We start from the raw sequence: 14,928 nt of genomic DNA on the forward strand, positions 1-14,928 counted from the left end.
ATATATATATATATATATATATATATATATACACACACACACACATATGTATATTTCAAGCTTGTAGTCTCAGTGCATATCTATTCATATCTATTCATAGTTAAATATGGTTAGAAGTGTTCCCTTGACTGAGAATTCTTTTGTAAATTATTTTAAACACAAAGAAACATCACCTGCCATGGAAGACATCTGTATGCTACTGTCAGTTCATCTCCCTGGAAACAGAAGAGAGGTTCATAATGTGATGGATTCTGATAACGGCAGTCACCCTGATAACATACGACATAGATATAGCTATTGTAGCAACGCATCAAAAAACATTCTAGTGTGCATTAATAAATTCTAGAAAGATTAGAATATAGTGAATTTGAATTACTTATTTATCATTTGTCTGGTGAAAAGCAAAACATTTGAAGATTAGAGATTCAGTTATTCCCTGTGTCTCCCTCTCCCTCTCTCTCCCTCCCTCCACCTCCTTGTGCTTCCCTTCTCCTCCTCCTCCTTTTCCTCTTCTTCCTCCTTCTCACTTACAGTCTCTCTCTCCCTCCCTGCCCTCTCTGCCTTCCTCTGTTTCTCTCTCTCTGTCTGTCTCTCTCTCTCTATCTCTGTCTTTCTCCTCTCTCCTTTTGTCTCCCTCCTTTCTCCCCTCTATTTTGGTTTTGAAGTGATTTCTTCTCTTTCCAACACTTTTATGTGAACTAGTAAACATATTCTTTCAGGATCTGAGAAATTACTATAGAACCACAATAAATCACTGTAATAATATATTTATAAATCATCTGATTATAATGCTGTGGGAACAGTTCATAGTTGCTACAAGATGTTACTTGTCATACTTGGAACAAAAGTCATTTAAAAACCACCTAATACAAGTCACTAGTTTTTCTGAAGAAAAATTTGGACACAATGAAGTAAAGTTATTTACCTCGAATTTATAGAGCTATTTAGGGTAGAATTAAAGCTAGAAACCTAAGCCTCCTTCCTTCAGGATAATGAACTTAACATTATTTTAATTTTGTTCACTGTCAACATAACACAGAGTGAGGGGAAAGGTGGAGGCATCAGTATAATTTCATAATGGTGCTAGAAATATAAAGAAGGTATTGTCAGCTGATAGAAATACCAAGGACTTTCTGCATCACCTAATCCACCTGTTTCTTGAATCCATCTGCGTTCATGGCAAGAGCAGGACTGCATTTCCTCTACCCCATTCAGTGAGCTCCCAGGTCTGCTAGAAGCAAAGGGTTTTTAGCTTATCTTCGCACTTCCTGCCTAATCAGTAAATTCTCACAATAGTAAGAAGTGGGTCACTGGCTTTTTGTGCTCAGTGAATCCATATTAACTGTGACCATTCCATGAGCCATCAGACACCACATGCCTGGGACTCATCACCAAGCCACCAGTGCGATCTTGAAATCTTTGCTTGTTTCCTTGGACACTTGACTTATTTGCAAAGGTTTGAGAAGGATTCCTATTTAAGCAGCTACAATCATTTCCTGTTGTTTATTATTATCATTTTAAAATCATTTTTATTATTATCATTTTTGCTCTAAGTATCAAACTTAAAAAAGAATTGAAGAAAAGATGGGCTCAGATGCAGAAACCAGGTGCAAAACTTACATATTCTACAAAAGATACAACAGATCAGCAAAGGGTGAGCACTATTTCCCCCCCATGAAGCTGCTGAGAAATTGTAACCTTAGATGCAATGACAGCAAAGAGCAGGTGTGAAGAGAGCAGAGCTGCTCGGAGTAATTCATTAGGCAGCCATCTGCTCTAATACAGAGTCAGATCTCACCTACCCTCACCTATAATAAGATTTGACTGAGAACTTTACAGCATGAAGCCAAGAAGCATTATCTAAATTAGCTGCTAATTTAACTGGTTGGGAATAAGGTACAGATATCTAAATCTTTTAACAACTCTTGCGGGTTGCTCTTTTTCTTATAAGCTAATGGCTCTCAAAATGTAACTGCCTATCCACCACCATCAACATCTGTGAACGTAGGGAAATTATTTGACCCAATGATAAACATGCTGAATCAGACACTCTGGACAGAGGGTCCAGCAATTTGGGTGTTAAACCTTTTGGATAACTGAGGTATGTATTAGTCTGAGAGCTTTTATTAACCTGAGAATTTGAGTCAGATACTGAAAGTAGAGAACAGAAGAACGTAACTAGACTTTCATGATGGGAAGACAAGGGAGGGGAGACAAAGGATGAAAAATCAACTATTCTGTTAAAACAGTGATCTATTTTGATGGCAGTGAGTGCTGGGAGTTAAACTATCCAATTTACAGGAAGAAAAATGCCAACATTTTTAGCTATACGCCAAAAAAGAAACCTTAACTAAAGCATACATATATACACACATACACATATGTAAAAAGATTTGATTCAAAAGCACCAAAGAGGAAAATTTGGTATCTGAACATACTTGGTTTTGGGAATGATATCTTGGATAAGAAAACTAGACCTGATCAAAAAAAAAATACACGTTTGACTATGTGAATCATTTTAATATATAACAAGTGGCTCACATAAAGAAATAATAGGAACAAAGATAAAAACAGATGAAATCCAAAAAAAGAATTTCTATGATTTCCATAAAATGACACCCAGTGCTAGGCCAATTGGAACCTTATGTTAGTAGTAAGATTAATGAAAATAAGAACAATGATAATACCTACCTCTGAAAAGATGCAAGGAGACTGCCACTGATAAAAATAGACATTTGAGACTATAGAACATCTAGGCCCTGGAGAATTATTAATGATGAGTGAGCATTCAGACCTGAATGTGCTATTAGGAGTTGGGGTCTGGTTGGAGGTTACTGAGGATGAGACCCTGAAGGGTGCATCTCTCCCCGACTCCTCCCTGCACCCCTGCTCCCAGCTTCCTGGCTGCTATGACGAGAGCACTTTGCTCCGGGGTGTGATGGCACCCTTTCCCCGTACTTACTAAAGCTCCTGAAAAAGTGAGCCAGAATAAACCCCGTCTCCTTGAAGTTGTGAGTGTGGGGTATCCTGTCTCAACCACATTCTAACAGTCAATAGCCTTAATAATGACACAGAAGACTTTGACAAAGAACTAACATGAGACAAGAAAAATTCCACCAACTGACTCTTGAGTATATACAGAGAGGCTTACTCTTCACACAGGGCCAAGATGGAAAGAGAATCCAGCACAGGAAATTGGGACGGGAATCAGAATTGGAAAATGGAATTGACTAGTCCCTGATGAGGACCAAAAGACAAGAAGTAAACACAGAAACATGTCGTGTGGTGGGATCCATCTTCTAGGAGGAGGGAAGCACCCTGTAGGCTTAACTTTTATATCCAGATGATGTTTAAGGAAAACACAGTAACAGAAAATTCAACACCAATGTATAAGAATGAAAAAAATTATACTCAGAGGAGAGCTTTTAAATCCTGGTCTCTACACAACTAAGAAAATTGAGCAAAATATATAAAGAAAAAACTAAAAGTATTAGAGGAAGTAATTCAGGACTCTACCACCAAAGCAGAACACTTTAAATTACCTTTGAGAAATGAATAGATTGAGAATTTATAAAGTTAGTATGGTTACAGAAGATTTGGACAATACATAATGCCATGCTGTATCTACTGGCTATGTTGATTCCCACATTCAACCAATATTCAAGTACACATAAAAATTTTTAAAATGACCAATCACTAGATCATAAAAGGAAAATCAGGCAGAATTATAGGAAGTAATTCAGAAATAATTTACCCAAATATCTAACGGACAATCCGTGTCCTTTTCTCATAGAACAACTAAACTAGAGGTAACCAGTATCAAAGCTATTTAAAGTACCTGTGCAAATCAAATCTCACACTATTAAATAATGGATGAGGTGAGGAATGAATCACAAAATAAGCTATGAAAAATTATATACTTAAAGTAAGAGCAGAAGTACTGCTACCAAAATATAACCTCAGTGTGTGTGTGTGTGTGTGTGTGTGTGTGTGTGTGTGTGAGAGAGAGAGAGAGAGAGAGACAGAGACAGAGACAGAGAAGGAAAGTGTTATACCTACACTAATCTGATATATATAACACAAATGGAATTTAAAATCAGGAAATCTTAGATATGTAGTGAAAGCATTCATCTAATTGACTTCCTGAATGGAAAAATATTAGATCCTTAATTCAAACTGTACTTTAAAATGATATGCACATATTTTGGAAACCTAAATTAAAATGAAACAGAAAACAAAGGCCGGGAATATAGCTCAGCAGCACAAGTGCCTCCCTGGCAAGAGCAAGGTGCTGAGTTCAATTCCTGGTACTACTACTACTAATAATAATAATAATAATAATAATTAATAATAATAATAATAATGTAGCAGAAAACAAAAAAGCTTTGAAACCATTAGAAAACAGTGCAGAAAACTACCTTTTTGACCTTGGTATAGTAAAAAGTTTCCTATACAAGACACAAATAACATAATGAAGGAATAGGGTGATAAATTTGCTACCCAAATTTTAAAAACTTTCCATAATAAGAGACTCCAGAAAGAAAGTTTAAAGTCATGTTAAAGACAGAGAAGACTTGGCAATATATTTAACAGTCAAAGAATTTTCATTCAGAATGTTAATGAACTAACAAATCAATGAATAAAGATCAAAGCAGTGGTGAAAATATAAGAAGCTGCAATTCACATAAAAGAAGCCATGTCACCAATAACATAAGAAAGACACTACCCGCCATTCACAATTATGAAAATGCAAATAAAGAGATAAAATAACATCACAGACTATAAAAACAAAAAGTGTGAATATATAGAGTGCCAAGGAAGTTGTAGTAGAGGGGAACTCCCAAACTCTTTGTGTAGAGGCACCAAGTTGCACTGCCATTTTGGATAGCAGTCTGGACAGAGCTTTCAATGGGGGTCCATGTTGGTAGAGAAAGAAGCCTAGTCACTGTTCATACCCAACGGGGTGCAGGCAGAGAGCTTTAAATATATGTGATGATTTTAGGGTTGTGACACCCCAGTGAGTTCTCTCCTGACTGTCCTGAGGATAAAATTTAGTCTTCTCTTCTTCTAACACCAGTTTCCTTTCTGGCAATAGCAACCATGCTCCCCAACCCTGGAGAAAGCTCCCAGTGTCCCTCAACCTAGATTACACACCTCATAGAATCCATCCCAAATCGATTTCTCATCCTCCATGGTAGGCTTCATGGAACCCCACTGAATCGCAATACAGCTGTTCTCGGTCATTGTTGCTGTGGAACATGTGGATCCCATAGCTGCCCTATAAAACTGAGAACATCTCAGACTAGACTGCTCCATTAGATTTGCTTTGTTGTGCTTACCCCTGAGGTTATTGCTAGAATCATTAGTGGAGACAATTTTCCCAATACCAATTGGTATGAAAACTCTTAGCATTTGTCTAATCTTATCTTAAACTTTTCTGACATTCTAGGTCAAAGTTCAGAGGAAGGAGATCAGCAGTCTCATGTTTTTTTGTTTTTTTGTTTTTATCTTTTTGAGACAGGGTCTCGCTGTACATTTCAGACTAACCTTGAGCTTACTTTGTAGCCCAGGCTGGTCTCAAACTTGCAACAATCCTCCTGCCTCAGCCTCCTGAGTTCTGGGATTACAGGTATGCACCACCATGCCCGATTGCATGTTTTATCTCCTCCACCTTCCACTTTGCATCCCACCTCCTTGCTCTAGATCCTGGAAGGTGAGATTCCCCCTGCCCTTGTTGCTCTTGCAATGTCATTATGTCTCGTGCCTTGGCCGTCTTAGGCAACCACACAATGGAATCTATAGAATGCTCACCTTATAGTCTTCTCACTTGATTTCTGACACAATAAACTTGAAACATTCTCTCTTTATAATGCTTTACTCTCAAGCTAGGTGTTGTGTTGTGAAATTCTATTCCAGAATTCAGAAACTGAAAATTTTTTCATTGGATTCTAGCATGAGAGTTTGTTCCATCACTTCCCAGTCGCCTCCCCCATACACATCTACAAACCACCAAAACGAGCAGAAGGGGGTCTTAATTGACTGGAGACAGGAATACATGAAAAAAAAAAAGCCAATGGGAAAAGTACATTAACATATTGTGACGTTTTTCCTGTTACATATATGTGGAAGATTAAGAAAGGAGGAAAACAAAGCAACTGTTGGAGTTGTAAGAGGGTCGGAGGCAGGGTTCATCCTCTAAGTGAGATGGGTCCTTATCATCCTGCTCTCTCGGGCCCAGGGCTAGGCAATGCTCCCAATGCAAACTCTAAGGTATAGGACTGAAAAGAAAGGATATTTGAACAGAACACACAACCCTCCTGCCATGACACGGAATAGAAGAGAGTAAAACATATTCTGTCTCTATGCCCTCTCTCTCTCTCTCTCTCTCTCTCTCTCTCTCTCTCTCTGAAATATAATTAGAGATGGAGTCAAGAAAATGCTTTAACTACAATGCAAAAATGAGAGTTTTGAACTACAGAAGACATCGATCTGCTTTAATTTTTGTCATTAATTTATTATTTGGTTATTTTCTTTAATAATTGGGGCCACCAGAAAGTTTTAGAATCTATGTAAATTTTAATTTATTCAGGGATTCATCAACATTGATAAGTAATAATAGAAGAAACAGAATAAATTTCACATTCACACTGTATTAAGTATGGATAAGTATGGATTATTAATAAAATGTCTAAATGTACATAAAACATAGAAGACTCAAAGTAAATGTACCAGTGTATTAGCATATATTCTCTCTTTCTGGTAAAATTACAGGCTGCTGTTTTTATTTGCTTTATACTTTTGTGAGTCTTTCATAAACACTGCTATAACCAAAAGATCAGAGTAAAGCTCCAATAATTTAAGATGAAAAAGTAGGCAGAAGTGTTAAAAGGGTATCAAGAACTTTTTAAAGTCATATTACTTATTATTGACTCTTCTGTGTAATTCTCAACATAACAAGCATCAGTAATCGCAATTGTTATTGTCCAGATACAAATTAATATTTTAAGTACATGAGAGTAAAATAAGATACCATGGGACTGAATTAGAACTTCCAGTTACAGAAGAGAGAAATAGAAAGGGTTTGTGTCATTGAGATCTGCCATGTTGCCTTACATTTTAAGCCACTGCACCTGAAGGGGAACCTGAGCTCAACAGCTCAGCGGCACCGTTAGGAAAAACTGCCTCCAAGCCTCATTATACTGCTGCTGCTTTTAAAGCTTTCCACACCTTAGCAGGCTGGATGCCGAAATGGGGGAATAAATAACCCCTACCATCCACAGGGCTCCAAGAAGCTGCTAGCATCCCCTTCTCAAAGACGTCATTAGCATGATGGTTTCATGGAGCCTTCCTCACTCCCTCAGATCAAAGTATATTGCTGTTTTCACTACCTGACTCTACTTCATACATTTACTATTGTTAAAATAGAAAAATATTCTTTGACTCCAAGCCAAATATTGATCATCATAATGCTAAGAATGATATTTCCTTAATTATTATTTTGAAGGTATAATTATTTTTTAGGGTACTGTCTTTTCAGATGGATTATTTTTATTTAATTTTTAATTAATCAGCTTTTATTACTTTTAGTTGGCCTTATTACTACCAAGCATGAGAAACAGGATAGAGAGGAAAACTGAATTAATAACTGCTTTATTGTCTTATTTTAAGCTCAAAAACCTTTGGGCAATGTTGTCAAAGCACAGGGCCAAATTAATATGTAATTTACTCTTATCTTCCTCATTTGATATCAAGGTCTTTCTTCATCACTCCTTTTCTATAGCCCCAAATGTAAAGGTCACTGCTCAATACAACATATTCTTTAAAACTAATCCTATGGAACATAATTAGGTACTGGGAGGAAACTTCCGATATTATTTTCAAAGATATAAAGAACTAAAGTATAATTTTACCAACATTAGTTGAATTAAATTAACAATTGGCTACAAGAATATTTGGAGTCAGAAGAGTTTTGTTTGGTCGTGAAAACACCCATGTGTTGATACAGAAGAATCAAACAGGGATATTTTGGTGCTGCTTTGTTTTGGCATAGCTCTGGGTATCAGTGCGCATTAGTTATACAGATGGACACATTCTATTTGGCCAGATCTGTACACAAACGTGACACACTCTGATCAAATCCTCATTGCTGTGTTCCCCCTTCCCCCTCCGCTCCCATGCACCTTGCTCCTTCCTCTTTTCTAACTGTTCTTGTACAGCTCATCACTGACCCCGGGGCAGAGAACACACAGTGATCAGAGCCCCACACACCCTCCTCCTCTGCTGCCCCCTGAAACCTTCCTTGCACGCCCCATGGCTGCAAAATATGTGCTGCCCTCTAAGCTCTGTGCGCCACTGCCCTGCCTCACACTGCAGGAAACTTCAAGCACAGTCTGCAGGGAATAGTTTAATTCCTTAGCATTTAAGGAAAATACCTACATGACCAACTTACTAGCTGTGGGCTCCTCAAGGTCACCTCTCAAAACCCAGCCTGGAAGCCCTGAACTGGAGCGACCTGTGCTCCAACCCCTCCTCCCCACTTCATGCAGCCTCTCCAAGCACCTGCTCTAAGTCCTCCGTCCCTGCCTCAAACAAGCACAAGCAAACCACAGCGGTATCGGAGGAGCTTGTCCCCGGAGCCTGCAAAACCTCTGCCCCTGGAGCCAGGTTTAATTACAAACCTGAAGGAGGAATATGACCAGAGCTTCTGCGCTTTTCTGATAAGGTACAATTTTTCATTTCACTCAGGTTTTATGATCTTCAGGGGTGGGAAAGTGCTGACAATACGAGTCAACAACCAGAGGTGCTGACTCCAAGTGCTGATTTTTCAGGAGGAAGGAGACGGAGAAGGTCTCAAAATTGAAATTGTGAAGAGGAGGAGTGGAGTGTGTGGCTATGGCAAATGGTGTGGGCTAGAGGAGCTAGGAAAGCTTCAGGATGAGCCAGAATCTCTCTATATAAGTACAAATTAAGGAGAAAGATGAAAACATTTTTGTCGCTGTGTGTACATTGCTAGAAAAGGCTTGCTGTTTACGCCTTCCCCACAGACAATGCTAGTACTATTATGAGCCATAGTAGTAGTAACAGTAGCTATCATTCACAGAGCATGCGTATGTGTACCAGGTCCTTAACCTGTTTCATCTCAGTCATCCTAACCATTGCTGTAGCTTAAGCACTGTCATCACCTTCATGTTCAAGAAACCTGGGCTCAGAAAGGCTCAGAAATTTCCCAGATACTCATGAGCCAGTGGCAGAGCCCCGATCTTGTTATGGCTTGTGTCTAGGTGTCCCCACAAAGCCTCATGAGCTCACAGGTGGAGCTTTTGCAGAGGCAGATGGATGAAGAGTATGTGTATATGGATTAAGAGTATGTGATAACTGGACGAGTCCAGGGATTGGTTTACCATAGTTCTGCATGTGGATAATGGAAAGGCCCACCCCGGATACGGTAGCCCCAACCAATAGGCTTCTAGCCTGGATGGAATATAAAGACAGCAAAAGAAGGAAGGCTTGCTGGTTGCTGCTTTCTTCCTACCCTGCCATGCAGTGTTTCTCCTCTGCTATGTCCCTCTGCCATGCCACCATGCCTTGGAGCCAGCCAGCTGTAGACTGAAACCTCTACAAACTATAAGCTCAAATAACTCTTTCCCCTCTTAACTTGTGGGGGTTGTTTATTTTATTCTAGCTAACTAAGACAGACCCAGTGCTGAAAGTGTCTGGGATCAATTCCACAGTCACTGTCACCAGTGTAATGAAACATCAGGTCATACTTGATACATCAGGTCACTCAGTCTGCTGCAAGGTTAAAACAGAAAGAAGGAAAAAGAAAAGAAAACCAACCAGCAAATCTATCATCTTGAAAACTTGCAGCAACTGAATGAACAAAAATGTCTGGGCTCTCCATTAGGGACCAAACCTCTTGCCTAGCACCCTAAATTGTGCTTATAGCACTGCTCATGACTAGGATAATTAAACATTCAGTCAAGATTTGCAAATTGCATGTACTGTAATACAAACCTTTTGTCAGGCTACACCTTAATCACAGAGAACTGCAAGATTTCTGTGATTTCTAACAGTTCCACCCAACCTCTAAAGGCAGTAGGAGATGGACCATAAAATCTCTCTTGATTCCAAAATTTTAATAGTGACATTGAAGTAACAGCCTCAGGCACAGTCTCTCCAAGACAGCTTCTCTTCAGCAAGAACAACAAAAGCAAAAATGAAAACCATGAGAGAGTAAGGCAATTAATTTCACTACTTTTTAGAGAGAAGCAAATGGTAAGTGGTGGGTACCTCATTTACATGAAGTATTTTTTAAAGTTTAAATGCTTATGTTATGTCTATTTTAGGGGCGCATATTTCAGATTAAATATTTTTGGAAGAGTTTTCATCAAATTCACAAAGGAAAGAAGCATGTGATTCCCAGCCCTAAACTCTCAACACAGATTAAATATTTTGAACACTCATTAAAACTGCACCAGTTTAAGTGAGAAATACAAAGCATAAAATTTCATCTTTTTTTCAAGTATTTATCATCCAGTTTAGAACACAGTAAAATAAACATTCAGTTGATTTTCCCCAAGCCAATTACATTCACCAAAATTATTTTTAAATTTCTAAATTCAAACATAATATTTGAATAAGAAGATTCAGACTACTTCATTCTTAATATCTACATAATGAGGGCAGGCAAAGATTTCATAGAACCCAAAAACTATGGCCCAAAGTGGGAAAAAATACTGGAAGTCATTTTATTTTGTCAAAATTTGTGCTTCTCAAAAGCACTGTTAAGAAAATAATTAAACTTTTAAAAACATATAACTGTCAAAGTATCTAGGAAGTAGAACTTTCATACTTTCATTTAAAAAAATCACTGAATTAGTGGGTAAAATGTTTGAAAATATACTTCACAAAAGAATATATGAATGGCAAATAAATATTTGAAAAAGTGCTCAACATTATCAGGAAAATGCAAATGGACACCACAATAAGATATGACTACCCACTCATTAAAATGAATAATTTTTTTAAAAATTGACAAGACCATGGGAAGATGTGGACCAACTGGACTCTTCTTTATTTCTGGTGGGAATATACAATATTGTAAGCACCATGGAATGAGAAAACTGAAGTTTCTTCTAATGGAAGTGTAAACACACCCTGCAAGAGAGCAATCCCACTTCTACGGGCTTCTCCAAGAGGAATAAACTATGTGCTCACAGAAAACCTGTGCACAGAAATGTTTATAGCCTGACATGGAAAACAGCCTAAGAGACATTACACATAAAATGAATAAAAGAACTGTGTGATATTCTTATAGAGAAATAGTATCTGACAATGAAAAAACAGTAAAGACAGATAAAAATAATGCAACATATACCAGCAAAATTCATAGTAGATAAATTTAGAAAATAGCCTATATGTCCATTTATGAATGGATAAAGGAAATGTACACACAATGGCACACCTCTCTGCCATAAACAAACATAAATTTGAGTCATTCGTAGAAAAATGGATGCCTCTTGAGACCATAATATTAAATGAAATAAGCAGACATACTACTGTATGCTTTCTCTTATATGAGAAACTCAAAATTTAAATAAAGAGAAAAAAAGACAGATGAAAGAAAATAAAAGATAGATGAAGTAGGGAGATAGATCTTTCTCAAATGGAAAGGTGCTCAAGAGGTGGACAGATGTGGGAGAGAAGGAAGGGAAAGGGGATTTAAAAAAGGAATTAAGATCTGTTATGTACATGTATTAACTCCCCACAAGGAATGTAAACATTATGCAAACATGTACTAAAATATGCAAATATGTACTATAATTTTTTAAGTGCAACATAGGTAAATATCAAAACCTTTTGAGTAAAAGAAAAATTTATATTAAAAAGTCTATGTATTTATGTTCTCATTTCTGATAAGCCCTAGAACTAAAAACTAATCTACAGTGGAAACAACTAAAACAGCATCTGCCAGGGTGGGGGATAGTAGTGAAGAAGATTGAGGATCAGGAGAGAATTTTCTGGAATAATGGCACAATTATTTATTTTGATAGTGATTTGGATTACATAGGTGGTACTTGTGTCAGAAATCAGTAAGATGTACTTTAAAACTTGTGTTTGTCATTGTATGTGGATTTATCAGAAAAATAAAGAGACTAAACACATCTTGAATGCTAGCTAAAAATATTTTTTTTTTTTTGGTTTTTTCTCCGGTACCGGGAACCGAACTCACGACCTTGCGCTTGCCAGGCAGGCGCTTTTGCCGCTGAGCTAAATCCCCAGCCCCGCTAGCTAAAAATATTGATGTGAGAGTATTTAAAAGAGGTGAATTAATATCTCCAATTTACTTTGAAATATATAAAAATAAAATAATTTGAGGATGAATATAGGCAGAGATATCTACGGTGAAACGCATATCTGTGCAAACGATCTGTGCAACAAGAAAGGAAAGAGAACCAGAAAAGTGACGTGAGAGGCAGGAGACGTCATTCTCTGTACGTTTAATCCCCACGCTCATTTCGTGGCTTCGCTAAGCCCCGCCGTGCACTCACAGGTATTCCCTGAGTTTCTGTCCCAGGTACTGTGCTAAGTAAGATGTTCTGACTAATTTAAAACAACTGCGACTACAGTGGGTAGCCAGATCTGATGTTCATAAAAGTTCTGAAGCATTACGCTGCAATACTGTCTTTAAACTTGAAATTTTTTAGTACTTAGGAAAAACACCAACATTAACTTACAGTACCATATAGCCAAACACAATTTATATATAATATATATATATATAATAAAATAATATAATTTTGCCATGATTTGTTACAAGGGAAGTAGGCAAGACGTTTGCTTAACTGTGGTTTAACAGTGTGGTTAGTTCATTAGGGATCTGAAATAAAAATATGATAAACTCATAGGAATTAAGATATTTAAATGCACAATCATCAAAACCTACATCTTTAACTACACCATATAATTCTCAAATGTGTATTTTTTGCCAAGTGCTCATTTTTGAATTTCAGAAATCTGAAATCAATGCCTCGCTGGCCTTTTTTTACCGCAAATACTTCAAATGCAAAGGACGCAAAAATAAACTCAGTATCTGCCTCTTAGTAGTTACCCATCTAAGTCCCCAGCTAGAAATGAGTTAACATAAACTACCCCTTCACATTTATTTACTAGCATCAGTGAATCTCTCCTGTTTGTAATTTTATATTCTAAAATATACCTACTGAAAAAACTTAGAAAATACAGAGAAAAAAAATATAATCGCTCATGGTTTTACTTTGCAATGGCTACAACACTGCAAATTTCTGCTTCTCCTTAACTTTCCTAAATATAAAGATCTATAAGGAGTTTATTTTTTCACTTAAAATATAAATGATTTAGTACCTTGACTTTTAAAATTTAACATCATACTATAAGTTGTTTTTTCCAATGCCATTTTACCTCCTAAACTCTATTTTTAAATGGCTACAAAATATTTAATTCTCTCACATTCCAGCTGTCACAAACTACATTCAAGTTCGCATCATTTTCCTCCATTATTATGAAACTCATTCGAAAAAGCTTTCCCTAAAACGTTCCCTACAATGTATAGTCTACATTAGGCTAGAGTTAATACTCATTCAAAAATGATTATGTTATTTCCATTCTTAAAAACCTACAGTATGAGCTTGGCATGGTGGTGCATGTCTATAATCCTAACACTCTGGGAGGCTGAGGCAGGATGATCCTAAATTCAAGTCCAGCCTGGGAAACTTAGTGACATAGTGAGACCCACTATGTATGTGGCAAAATAAAAATAAAGGGCCAGAGAGTAAAAGCGCGGGGTTCAGTCCCCAGTACAAAAACAAAAACAAGCAAACAGAAAAACCTACCCACAGTGTGACTTCTGGGTCTAAGATGAACAAGGACCTACTGTATTTCCTTCTTGAATTATCTAAAAAAAAAAAAAACTGGACATAATAAATACATGCTACGAAATGCGTAAGTCAGGTGCATATTTTGTATAAAGCACACTTTGAAACACGGGACCACAGCAGGGCGGTTCTGCCAGACACAGCGAGTCTGCCGTAACCCCCATGCTTGCCTCCCCTGAGTGTCTGCGGGGGTTGCAGGGCACTCAGGAAGGGGACTCCCCAGGGAAAGCTGGCAGTCTTACAGGATGGAGCAGGAAGAGGAGCTGGGGTCATGGTGCCTGGACTTGGGAGGAGAGGACTAGCGAGGAGACTGCGGAGGAGAGAGGAGTCTGGACGTCTACAAAGGAGAGCTCTGACTATTCCCTGATGGTTTGCTCAGTGAACACATGGAAAGAAACTATCTCACGCAACAGAAAGGATAAAAAGGGAAGAAGGAACCTCCAGAGAGCACATAGCTCTAAGGGTAGGTATTATTGCCACGAGCCAGAAAAAATGCTTCATAATTCACAGGTTACTAGGTAAAGTAATCAAAATGATTTTGCCTCACAAATGGCAAAACAAGGATAATTAAAGATATTGTAAAAATTAATCTGATCCTCCCAAAGAGTTAAATAATGATCCAAAAGATCGAATGGTTTCCTTATATTAATTCATGATTCTAAAGAAAATTCAAGAAATATTTTCATGGTACAAACATTTCAAAAAGATAAAACTTCTATGTAAATTATCCAATACAAAATTGTCAAACATGCAAAAAAACAAAAAAATACATTACATTGAAGACAAAAACAATGAATTAAAATTTACATTACACCATTAATAACAATTTTAGGCATGAATGTTACAATTAGTTTAAACTATAGTCCATGTGCTTAAGAAACCAAAGGCAAGATTAAACATAGTAAACAAAGAAACAGAGGATGTAAAAAGACAAATATAACCTCTAAAGAAGAAAACTACAATGTCTGAGACAAAAAATAAATAAAATAACTCACTGAATAATTTTAACAACAGG

This window comes from Chinchilla lanigera, unplaced genomic scaffold, assembly GCF_000276665.1.
Source record: "Chinchilla lanigera isolate Chin_1 unplaced genomic scaffold, ChiLan1.0 scaffold00009, whole genome shotgun sequence".
In the NCBI taxonomy this organism is placed as follows: domain Eukaryota; kingdom Metazoa; phylum Chordata; class Mammalia; order Rodentia; family Chinchillidae; genus Chinchilla; species Chinchilla lanigera.